Here is a 12,737-nt window from a genome sequence, read left to right on the forward strand (position 1 = left end):
CTTGCTAGGGACTACAGAAAAATCCAGACTTGGCTGGGGGGACTGCAAACTCAACCCTGCTTGGGGAAACATCAAACTTCGGACTAGCTGGGGAAATACTCTTCTCGACCCTGCTGGGGATTACATTCTCAACCCTGTTGGGGAAGATAACCCATCTCAGGCCTGGTGGCCGAGGAAACCACCGCTGTCGAAACCGCTGGGGAGATAACGACCTCGAGCCCTATGGGGAAATACAGCCTACTTGACACGGATCGCCCGTCGATTCGTCGAACACTGGCATTCACCATCCAACCACAGTGTAAACTTTCCACTTTTGAGAGCTCCCAGTCTCATCTAGTCTCTTCTGATTCATCTCCTTGTATTCTCGGCTTCTCTAGGCTTCGAGACAATCGATCTCCTCAGATTCGGGCCAACTCTTTAATCCTCAAACTTTGAAGAGTCTTCTTAATTACCCTCTCGGATCGTCGCCATTCTTTCGCCGTCTTTTCACCGTTCTTCTATCCCTTGCCCCTGATCGGACTCTACGGGGATCTCTTGTTAAAGCGCTTTACATCGCAACCTGCAAGTGAGTGAAAATATCTAACAGCACCTGCAAAATAGATCGTCAGATAAAAACGTGCCCCAGGCGCGCCAAAATTTCAACACTTAGGTCACTCGGGCTTCCGAATAAGATTTCACGTCTTCAATCTCGTAAACATGCATCGGAAGGGACCTCTATGTTTTAAAATGCAAAGATTCTTTATCAAAATAAACAGATGTTTTTGCAATCAAAGCGGTAATGAAAACAAAAACCAAAATTATTTGACTGAACATGCATTTATTGATTGAACCAAAAATGGTTCGTAACTGAACACACAGGAAGCAATTCCTGAAAAGAGGTAATTGCGCACAAAAGGAAAAATCCGTCCTAGTGGCAATCTGAAACCGTGACCTCATTGAGTTCCAACTCGGTTACACCCCATATGTCCTCAAGACTTTTTGCACTTTCTGCCTTCTGAACAAGACGCTGTCGACCGATCACTATCGGGGATTATCCAGGTGTCTTAACCAAAGCGCAAATGATCATGCTGGACGCAGTTGTTCGTTTCAATCCCTCTTTTGCCTGGATCGCCCTTTCGGGTTTTCAGTCCACCGGGATACCTTTTTTGCTCAAGCCCCCCTTGTGGGGTTTTCGACTTGTCGGGTGTACGGTTCCTTCTTCTTATCCTTAATTTTTGCCCGAACCCTTTTCGTTTTTTTTGGTTCGCCGGGATGCCCTTTTTTGCCTGGACTATTTTATTCTTTTCGTCCAGCGGGTCTCTTTTACGAAGTATCTTTTAACTGCGTCCGCATTCACAGGGGATGGAAAATCCTCACCATCCATGGTCGTCAACAACAAGGCTCTGCCAGAGAAAACCTTCTTGACCACGAATGGACCTTCATAATCGTTTTTCCGCTTGCCCCTACGATCTTTGAGGAGGAAGGATCCTTTTCAACACCACATCTCCCACGTGGTACCCACGAGGTCGCACTTCTCGGTCAGAAGCACGTTTCGTTCACTGGGTACAACTGCCCCATGACGGTTACCAGCCTCTTTTCCTCAACTAGACTCGACGCTTCATACCAAGTACTTACCCACTCAGCCTTTTCCAATTTCACATCCATCAGGAGTTCCCACTGACGGAATCTGGACCTCAACTAGAAACACAGCTTCTATCCCATACGCAAGTGGGAAAAGCGTTGCCCCCAGTAGATGTACGCGTCGAGGTTCGGTACCCAGGGTACAAGCTTCATACTCAACCACCATTGTTGGTGCATTCAAATGCTAGCCGGGCAGCAAAAGGACCGTGGGATCCCCTTTGGCGTAACCAAAGCAACACCAACTCTGCTACCATTCGCGTGAGCGGCCCCATCAGACATCAGAATCCGTTCGGATTCAGGGTCAGGCCCCTCCTCCGGGATCGGTTCCTCACAATCTTTCGATTTGAGAACCTCGATGTCCTCATCAGGGAACTCAAACTTCCTCGATTGATAATCATTAATGGGTTGCTGGACGAGGTAATCAGACAGTACACTCCCCTTTATTGCTTTCTGAGAGGTATATTGAACATCGTATTCTGTCAAAATCATTTGCCCTCTCGCAACCCGTCCGGTCAATGCTGGCTTCTCGATGCTGGCTTCTCAAATACATACTTGATCGGATCCATCTTGGAAATCCACAAATTGGTATGAACCAGCATATATTGTCTCAGTCGGCGAGCAGCCTATGCCAAAGTACAGCAAGTTTTCTCGAGCAGTGAATATTTTATTTCACAGTCGGTAACCTTTTTGCTAAGGTAAATTGCATGCTCTTTTCGACCAGACTCGTCATGCTGCCCCAGTACACCTCATAGACTCCTCGAGGGCTGTCATGTACAGAATTAACGGTTGTCCCTCCACGGGGAGGCATCAGAATCAGAGGCTCTTGCGAATATTCTTTTATTTTTCAATGCTCCTTGGCAATCATTATTTCACCTGACCGTTTGATCTTTTTTTTTCTCAACAGCTTGAGTGGGTTCCCACGTGGCTGTTAGATGAGATGTGAACCGTGAAATGCAGTTCAATCTACCTAAGAAACCACGAACCTCTTTTTCTGTTCTCGGTTCAGGCCTTTCTTGTATTACTTTTTTCTTTCTCTTTTTTTTCTCTTTTTTTTAGCAGGATCAACCTCGATTCCTCTTTTCCGCTCACAATAAGCCTCAGCAACTTACCGGACCGCACTCCAAAAGTGCACTTATTCGAATTCAACCTCCGTTTGAATTGTCTCAACCGGTCAAACAACTTGCCCCGGTCTACCAGATGCCCCTCTTCTGCTTGGGACTTTGCTATCATGTCATCAACATAGCATTCAATTTCATGATGAATCATATCATGAAACAAGGTCACCATGGCTCTTTGATACACGGCACCGGCGTTCTTTAGACCGAATGGCATCACCTCCGCTCTTGACACTCGCCTCCAAGGCGGCCCCAACCTTTACTTCCTTTCAGACCTCCTCGTGCGGTTGAATCACCTTCTCCTCTGATTTCAACAACCTGGCTAATTCCTTCGGCAATTCACAATCTTCTTCGCCTTCTTCGTCGGCATGGTAGATCGGATTGTCGAAGTCATATAGAGGTGTAACCGAATTGTTATCAATGAGATCAGGAGAATAGTCACATCTACATGAATGCGGATTCATGCATTGCTTTTGAGGTCGGAACAAGACAAATCAAAAGGAAGGAAAATGAAAACAAACATTGCCATTTTTATTTTTTAAAACTACAAAAATAAATGAAAAACAGGGAACACCGCTTTTACTACAAAAACATCCATTTATTAATGATGCAAAATGTTGCAAAATGAAACACATGAGGTAGCCCTCACCATGGACCATTACGTTTCGGGCAAAACGTATGGCTTTCATGCAAAAAGAATTGAAAAACAGAAATACTACTCTTTACGTAGAGTGACAGTGATGATCTTTTAGGCCTCTCAGTTCTCTGGTACGCACGACTTTATCCACGAATCAAGCTCGCAGTCACTGTCGATTTCTTCACCCACCGCATAGGCGCGACCTGGATCCAGCATTCCAGCACTGATGAACGGGAACAGTTGACGACGTCCTCTATTTTGCCCAGACGAGTCTTGGCTTTCCTGATAGCCAACCCCGAACCTATCGGCTTTTACCACAATATCTACTATTCTTCCTCAGCCTTGGGCTTCTCCGTTCTTCACCACTTCCATGGCCTGTTTGTAAGAAGAAATGGACAACTTTTTCTCTTTCTCAGCAACAATGGCATTCTCCACCTTGACGGCTTCAACTTCCTGACTCGGTGTTTCACATTTTTCATCGTCCATTTCCACCTCCGTCATTCTCTGAATTATTTCCCTCACCATTACACACCCATTTGTAATGACAGTCGCACAACAATTATCACCACCAGGGAAAGCTCCACTCTTCATCAGATGCCTCTGGACCACAGACATTGGAGTTTTTAACTGATCCACATTCATCTCCTCTATTTTTCTCTTGTCCTTTGACATCACATTCACCCCCATAGGACCATGCATTGGCACAGGGTCAACATCAACATCCGGGGTCGATGCAAAATTGATGGCTTTAGAATCCACCAAATCTTGAACGACATGCTTAAAAGCTCTACATCCCTCAATGTTATGTCCGGGTGTCCCAGAATGGAACTCGCACCTGGCGTTTTCATCGTAATTTGCAGGCCTCCGATGTAATTCTACAGGAACCAATATCCTCTGCTGAACTAACCCAAGATCCCTCAACCTCTTAAACAGAAGGGTATAAGTCACAGGTGGCTTATCAAACTGACGATCTGTCGTCCCCTTCTTCACTTGGCACCCAGCTTTCTGTGCTCTCTGTTGAGGTGGCTGTTGTTGCTGTTGGATAGATTGATTACTAGCAGGAATCACTGATGTAGCAGCATACGGGTGGTAACGATCTCTACCATGCCCCTTTTTGGCATGCATATCACTTGACTCAGCCTCCTTCTTGTGCTGACCATTGCCAGAGAGCTTCTTTACTCCAGACGACGGAGCATTTCCCTGAATTTTCTCTGTTATCAGCCATTTTTCAATCCTCTCCACCCTTTCAACAATTGCTTTCTGCCCCAAGGCGAGCCCTTGCACGACATTGAACAACTCCCTCATCATCTCTTTCAATTCGAGAATGTCGGTGTTGGGTGGATCCATCAGCTTGGATTTGTTGCGTCTGGTAGGGTATCTGTGCGGATGAGCTATGTGCAGAGGTTAGATACTGACACCTACAAAACAGAAAACAGGTCAGTATGACTCACACATGCAATGTCTATCCGTACGAGGAACATGCGGTCCTTCGATTCTGGCTTCATCGAGACGGATAATAATTCGACAATAACATTCTGACATCAATATGTCTCTCAACCAGAATCTCAATCGAGAATGTACCCTGAGTACGGATAGACATGAGTTAGATGCGGATGAATGCAAAATGGAAATGATTCAGATGCATGAATGCAAGCCACTGTGCCATCCTCTAAGTCATCTGAACACCCATCAAGTCTCTGAACTGGTCACAGTCATCTGAGGGCCCATGTAACCATAAATCCAACTTGGGGAGTTCCGAAATAAACGGAACGGAAGATTCACCACCATCATCACAGGACAATCACTGGACAGATAGCCACAAGATCCTCTGAACAGGTACCTTCAAACTCAACCCGGGGATCCGAAATAAACGGAACCCATTGATAAGTACCGCGGACAGAATTCTGGCGTCTCAGAAATAAATCTATAAGTCCATCTGAACCATAGTCACCATCAGTACCTGCAAATGATTCAATCCCGCCCCACTCACGGGTGTCATTTAGGCCAGGGTAAGGTCAAGAGAAACGCAGGATAAACAATTCTTTCAAGAATATCATCATATGCACACCAGATGTATGCAACGATAATACCCCATCAAAATCTGAACTGCTCGTGATATCATGTTCCGCTAAGTGGCGCCATACCACCCGCTTCCCATGAATCACTCTATTCCTAGGTGTCCTAGAGTTCACTTATAGCCTGGGTATTGGGCCTTTTACCTCTTGTGATCCCCACCCAACAGAGAAACAGATACACAGCCAGCACAATGATAATATGATGCATGCAAACATATCTGCAAATATATACAATCACAACATAATATCATAAATGCAATAAATAAAACAGCAAAAGCAACCAAAACTATCCTAGAGAGCGCTAGGATTGACTCGCTTAGGGAAGATGGACCAGTAAGAGGTTAACTTCTCTTATAGTCCCCAGCAGAGTCGCCAGCTGTCGCATACGCGAAAAACAACCGGCGGGAAAAGACACAGAGCCGCCACCGTGCGTTATTTATCCCAAAGGAGGGAAAGGAAACGCTCGAAGTAAACCTGGAAAGGAAATGGTCTTACGATCAGAGATTGCAAGGATCGGGAGTCGGTTACGCAAGGGGAAGGTATTAGCACCCCCTCATGTCCATCGTACTCGACGGGATCCACGCTCAGAAAGAATAGAAGAAAGGTTGCTGAATAACTGCTCAAAGAATGCACACACACTAGAATGAAACACAGGTGAAAGACGGGAGAAAGGGAGAAAGCGGACTCGGCAGGATGTCGCATCCTGGGCCTACGTAGTTTGTCAGACACAAACATCAGAGTCGACGTAGTTCGGGGATATGGGGAACGTGCTCGCTAGGACATCGCATGCTATGCATACGTATCTTCTCTAACCAGAGGAAGAATCAGAGCACTCGTAGCTCGGCTAACGCACGCCGAAACAAAGCGCTGAAAGGACGCTGAGACGTCAAACGAAACACACAACTGGAAACCGAATGCCAATCGCTGGACTTACATCAGACTCCAAACAAACAACAAACAAACAGGAAACCGAATGCCAATCGCTGGACTTACATCAGACTCCCAACAACGAAACGCAAATAGGATACGGAATGCCAATCACTGGTCTTACATCCATCTCCTAACACACACAACACAAAAGGGTTGAAAAACAAAAAGGGAGAACAAAACACACGCAACAAAACAAAAAGGGCGAACAAAACACACGCAACAAAACAAAAAGGGCGCCCAGAGAGATCAGCTCAATCTCCTGCCTACGTACCTCATCTGGTATGAGGATCAGGGCGACGTAGTTCCCCTTAACAGGGAAAACTAACTCCTAACCAGAGACTAGGGAGATAACAACTAAAAGGGAGACTACGACTCGAGCCTAGAAGTTGTCATGCAAACGATCCCTATGTTGAGGTCTCTAATCGGAACCTAAGTCACACAAGGAGCAAGCTAGCCTAAACAGCAAGTAAACAAGCACAGGTGAACAAGTATCACACACTATATGCAAATAAGCGACTCATACAAGGCTGGGCTTTAGTCAAGGGGTCATATCAACCTCGACAAACAAGCCAACACTGGAAGGGGTGTCTGAGGCTCTTAACCACTGACATTGACCGTCAGGGTGAGCAGATGAAAAGGTAATGAGGGTAAGACCTCATAGCTCTTAACCCGGGCCTGGGTGAGCTTGAATAAATGAAAGTGTGGGGATCCAGAATGAGGGACCCTATTCCACATGACTGACTCTATATACAAGGATCTTGGGTGTTTATTCAAAATGCATCAGCACGAAGTGCGAGCAAGATGAAAGACTCAACTGAATAGCAGGGGATTGATTGTAAATCCCTTCTATCTGCCAATGCCTCTTCACTTAGGAGGTCTTTGAAGTGCATGGCACAAATATAAACAACCACAAACATTTCCTATTAAGGAGGGCTTCAGACAGGTGCTTGCCAAAGATACCAGGTCTTCCAGACTACATGAAGTTAGAGAGGTTACCTAGGTGGTATGCCAACTACAAGCAAAGCAAAACAACTCAAGCAATGAGTTAAAGCAACTAAGGTACCTGTAAGAAAGTCAAACAAGTCAATATGGTATTTAGACAACCAAACAATCAACAACAGTCAGACAATCCCAATATGCACAACAAGTAAGCCATAGAAGGAAAACACTCAAGTGATTCACTACCAAAGTACCTACAAAATAACCAAAGGTTAGTAAACAAGGCAAATAGCAAAGCTCAAATGATGAGGTAACATCAACCATGTAGATGAATGCTTGATCCTGAAATACAAAACTCAAATTGTGAGTTCAAACCCCTAGGGCAAAGCCTAGGGTCAAAGGTGAAGCAAAAAATCAAAACAGCAACCAATATTCAACATAAAGCTCATTTAAACAAGTGAGAATATGTCCTAAAAAGGACCAAGTCAAAAGCATCAAGCAAAGTCATGTAGTGAGCAAGAGAAGGCAAATATACACAATGGTGGTCACACTTGAGCATCAAGAAGAGAAAATGCACATTAAATCATAAACACATCCAATAATCATGAAACTTTTTGTGCAAGTTCAACATATTAAACACAATCATCATGCAAAAAAGTTGGAAACAGAGGACATCAATGTGAGAGAATTCTTTACCTTGAATTAATTTTTAATGATAGCAAATTGTGTGATCATCATCCAAATGTTGGTTGTGCATTGCATTACATGATACATGTGTGTTTATTATGTTTTTCATCCCACTATATTGTTGCATAACTGTACATATAAACCTACATTGATATTTCCCTTTAAATATCAATTAAAATGCATTTTATGTTAGTAAGCATCGATACATAAAGCCTCTGCATCGATACATACAGCATGATATAAATCACAAAACCTTTCTGTTCAGTATGCATCGATGCATACGAGCCATGCATCAATACATGGAAGACAAAATACTCTATGCATCGATACACACGATCCCTGCATCGATACATGACAAATTGAAACAGCCTGTGTATCAATACATACGCACCAGGCATCGATACATACTAGTGTAATAAGCACTTGCATCGATACACACGACTTTTGCATCGATACATGAATAATAAATTTCACCAAAATTTACATTACTTACAGTATGCATCGATGCACACTATCATGTATCAATACATAAAGCTGTTTTGTGGTATAACAGCAACTGTTTTTGCAGCATATAAAAGACAGGTTACAACAGCAGTGAAAAAAGAACGAATTCATTGAGGGAAAACAATTGAACACAGATCAATAGCAGTGTTGGAGCAATTGTTTGTGAGCAATTAGAAACCTGAAAGAGACTTCATCTTCTTCATCTTCTCAATCACTTTTCTTCAAGAACATTTACACATAACAATTCTTGTTCTTTGGATTAAAGAAGCATCGAGATAACGTTCAGTGGTACGATCAAGGATCTAGCTGTGGTTTGCAGTGGAACGATCGAGGATCTAGCTGAGTCGAAGATTGAAGGGGGTTTCTAGGAAAAACCTACTGGTTTGTCCTTCAAGAACTGGAGTGTTCTTGAGGGTTTGGGAGTCACATTTGCAGAACACATTCAGCCGCAGCGTTGCGTTTGGAGATCGGGGGATTTCGCAAGCAGGTCGTGGAACCGGTGAATTGTTTGCAACTTTGTGCAGGAAAATCTTGATCGTGCTCAGATCAAGTGAAGGTTTATACAAGAAGAGGTTCTTAGAGTTTAGAATTCTGTCTTTGTATCAAAACCTTGTATCAACGGATTCGGCAATAATTGATAATCAAAGTTCTCAATTTCATTTGAAATTGAGAGGGAGACGTACCCACACGCGAGGACGACGTGGGGAACTTCCTTACCAAATCTCTGCGTATTGTATTCTTACCTTACTCCTCTTTACGTTTTTCAAACTGTTTTCGCAATATCAGTTAGTGTGTGGTGATTGCTTCTTTTTCAAGAAAGCAGTGGCAAGAAAACTTTAATCAAACTCCATTGCTGTTCATTAACGATCACACACACACCAACTGTTTGATAAAACGGTTAGCTAGATTTTATTCATTGGAAATAGACTTTAAGGATAAGTGCATTCAATTAGTTAAAATTCTGGTGTGAATTGTTTTTGTCATTCTCGTTAAAATCCAGCAATTACACTTGTGTGTCCGGCTTACTAGTAGCGGTTCAGAATAGACGGAAGTCGATTCGGGACTGATTTTTCCGCCATTTTTGAAAACTCTGATAAAACGTTAAATCCGTTAATTTTAAAGAGGTGATCTATTCACCCCCCCTCTCGATCACTAGCCACACCGTCTAACAAGTGGTATCAGAGCGCCGGTTCGCTGGTGCTCTGTGGCTGCCTGTAACAGTATGGATTCTGAACCAAAGGGGGCGTATAATAGAGCGTCTATTTTCAACGGTGAAAATTATGGCTACTGGAAAGACTGCATGCGAGTTCATATAAATTCTGTGGATAGGTTAGTATGGGCTGCCATTGAAAACGGTCTGTTTCAAATCACTATGACAAATGCGGCTGGCGCCATAGTACCTAAACCAGAAGATGATTGGAATGAGAAAGATGAAAAAAAGTGGTCGTGTGATTGGAGAGCTCGAAACATGTTAATTTCAGCACTTGGTGTTGATGAGTATTATCGAGTATCCCATTGCACGACAGCTAAAGAAATGTGGGACGCTTTAGAAGTTGCCCACGAGGGTACTACTGAAGTAAAACAGTCCCGCATTAACACACTCAATCAAGAGTTTGAGCTCTTTCGCATGAAACAAGGAGAATCCATCTCCGACATGCAAAAGAGATTCACCCATCTAACTAACCGATTGAATGCTCTTGGAAAACCTATTTCCAATGAAATTGCTACTAATAAAATTCTCAGGTGTCTTAGCAGGGAGTGGCAACCTAAAGTTACAGCAATCAAGGAAGCCAACGATCTTACAAGACTTACGATTACAACACTGTTTGGAAAGCTGGAAGAACATCAGCAAGCTTTGGAAAGTCTTGAAAAATATGAGAATAAAAGTAAGAAGGAAAAGGAGAAGAAAAGAGACAAAGAGGGAGAGAAGAAGCCAATAGCTCTTGTGGCCTCTAGCTCTAAGTCCTCACGAAAAGAGCAAAGCGACAATGATTCAAGTAGTGACAAAGACTCGGATGATGAAGAAATGGGACTGTTTGTAAGGAGATACAATAGATTCATTCGAAAGAATGGAGTCAAGCATTCCGACAAAAATCTCATGAGGTTTCGAAAACAATCTACAAATTCGAAACAAGAAGAGAACAAGAAGAGTAGAGGAAGAGGATCCTGTTTTAATTGTGGTAAATCCGGACACTATAAAACGGACTGCCCTATGAAGTATAAGGATCAAAGAAAAGATTCGCCAAAAGGGTACAGCAAACAAAGAAGAGCGTATATTGCATGGGAAAGTGATAGTGATTCATCAAGCACACAAAGCTCAAGTGATGATGATGAAGCTGCAAATCTGTGCCTTATGGCTCACACAAAAAATCTGTCCTACCACAAGAAGAAAAACAATGACAAAAAGGTAAAACAAGCCTACTACAATAATTTCTCCTCTATGTCTTTTTCGGAACTAAAAATAGCTTTTGAAAAACTGCATAACGAAGCTGTAGATGCTTTTAAAAGACTATCTTCCGACAAACATATTTTCTCTTTTTTGGAAGGTAAAGTAAACAAAGCTGAAATTGATTTAGAAACATTGAAAACTAGTATTGCAGAAAATTCAAAAACTATTGATATTGACGGATGTAGTAGAGTTAGGTATTGTGACGCTTGTTATGTTTGGCAAAAAGAGGTAAACACTCTTAAGGTCAAATTAGAGAAAGCGCTACAACCTAAAATTACTTATGCCGTTGACCCCAAGTTGTTTAAGAAGTCATTGAATCCTCCATATGCAAAATACTCTTTTATTCTAAAGGATTCAATGAACAAGAAACAACAAACACATCATCATGGTTTATGTCATTATTGTTGTCGTGCTGGCCATACCATTGAGAAATGCAAATTTAGGAGATTTCTAGTCCCTAAAGGTATTTATCAATGGAAGCCAAAAGGCAACCATGTTAACACTTACCCTCTTGGACCCAATGAAAATTGGGGACCAACTTCTCTCTTTTGATGTTGTAGGATGAGTGCCTTGCCTCCGTAGATAGAAGGTGGTTTCTTGACAGCGGCTGCTCAAGGCACATGACCGGTGACATATCGCTTTTTATAGACTTCAAGGCGAAGAAAAAGGGATATGTTACTTATGGAGACAACAACAAAGGAGCTATACTCGGCAAAGGTAGTGTAGGTAATCCCTCGACCACTACTATTTCAAACGTCCATTTAGTTGAGGGACTTAAACACAATTTGTTAAGCATAAGTCAACTATGCGACATGGGCTATAAAGTTTCGTTTACAAAAACTTGCTGCATAATTGAACATGCTGAACAAAACATTGTGTTTAAGGGTGTAAGAGTAAACAATATCTATATGCTTGACTTGTTTGATGTACCGTTAACAAATACTAAATGTCTAGTCACCTTGAATGATGATTCTTGGCTTTGGCATAGACGTTTAGCTCATGTTAACTTCGATTTGCTAAACAAGGTTGTATCTAAGGATCTAGTAGTCGGTCTACCAAAAATAAAATTTTCAAAAGACCACCTATGTGACGCGTGCCAAATGGGAAAGCAAACAAGGGTGTCTTTTAAATCTAAAAATGTAATTTCAACTTCACGACCCCTTGAGCTTCTCCATATGGACCTCTTTGGACCTTCTAGGACAAAGAGCCTAGGTGGAAATTACTATGGCTTTGTAATAGTTGATGACTACTCTAGATTCACTTGGACTATATTCCTTCATAGCAAAGACGAAACTTTTTCTGCTTTTAAAAATTTGCAAATCTGTCCCAAAACAAAATGAATTCCAAAATAGTTACAATTCGTAGCGATCATGGTGGTGAGTTTCAAAATTATCACTTTGAGAAGTTTTGTGACAAGTATGGCATTGAGCATAACTTTTCAGCCCCTCGCACTCCACAACAAAATGGCGTTGTGGAGCGTAAAAATCGTGTTTTAGAGGAGTTGGCAAGAACAATGCTTAATGAGGGTGGATTACCAAAATACTTTTGGGCTGATGCTGTTAGCACAGCCTGTTATGTTCTAAACAGAATCTTAATTCGCCCTATTTTGAACAAAACTCCTTATGAACTTTTGAAAGGAAGAAAACCAAACTTGTCACATCTTCACGTATTCGGTTGTAAATGTTTTGTTTTGAATAACGGTAAGGAAAACATTGGGAAGTTTGATGCAAAAGCGGATGAAGGTATTTTTCTTGGTTACTCAATGTCAAGTAAAGCATATA

Source organism: Lathyrus oleraceus, chromosome 5, assembly GCF_024323335.1.
Source record: "Lathyrus oleraceus cultivar Zhongwan6 chromosome 5, CAAS_Psat_ZW6_1.0, whole genome shotgun sequence".
Classification (NCBI taxonomy): domain Eukaryota; kingdom Viridiplantae; phylum Streptophyta; class Magnoliopsida; order Fabales; family Fabaceae; genus Lathyrus; species Lathyrus oleraceus.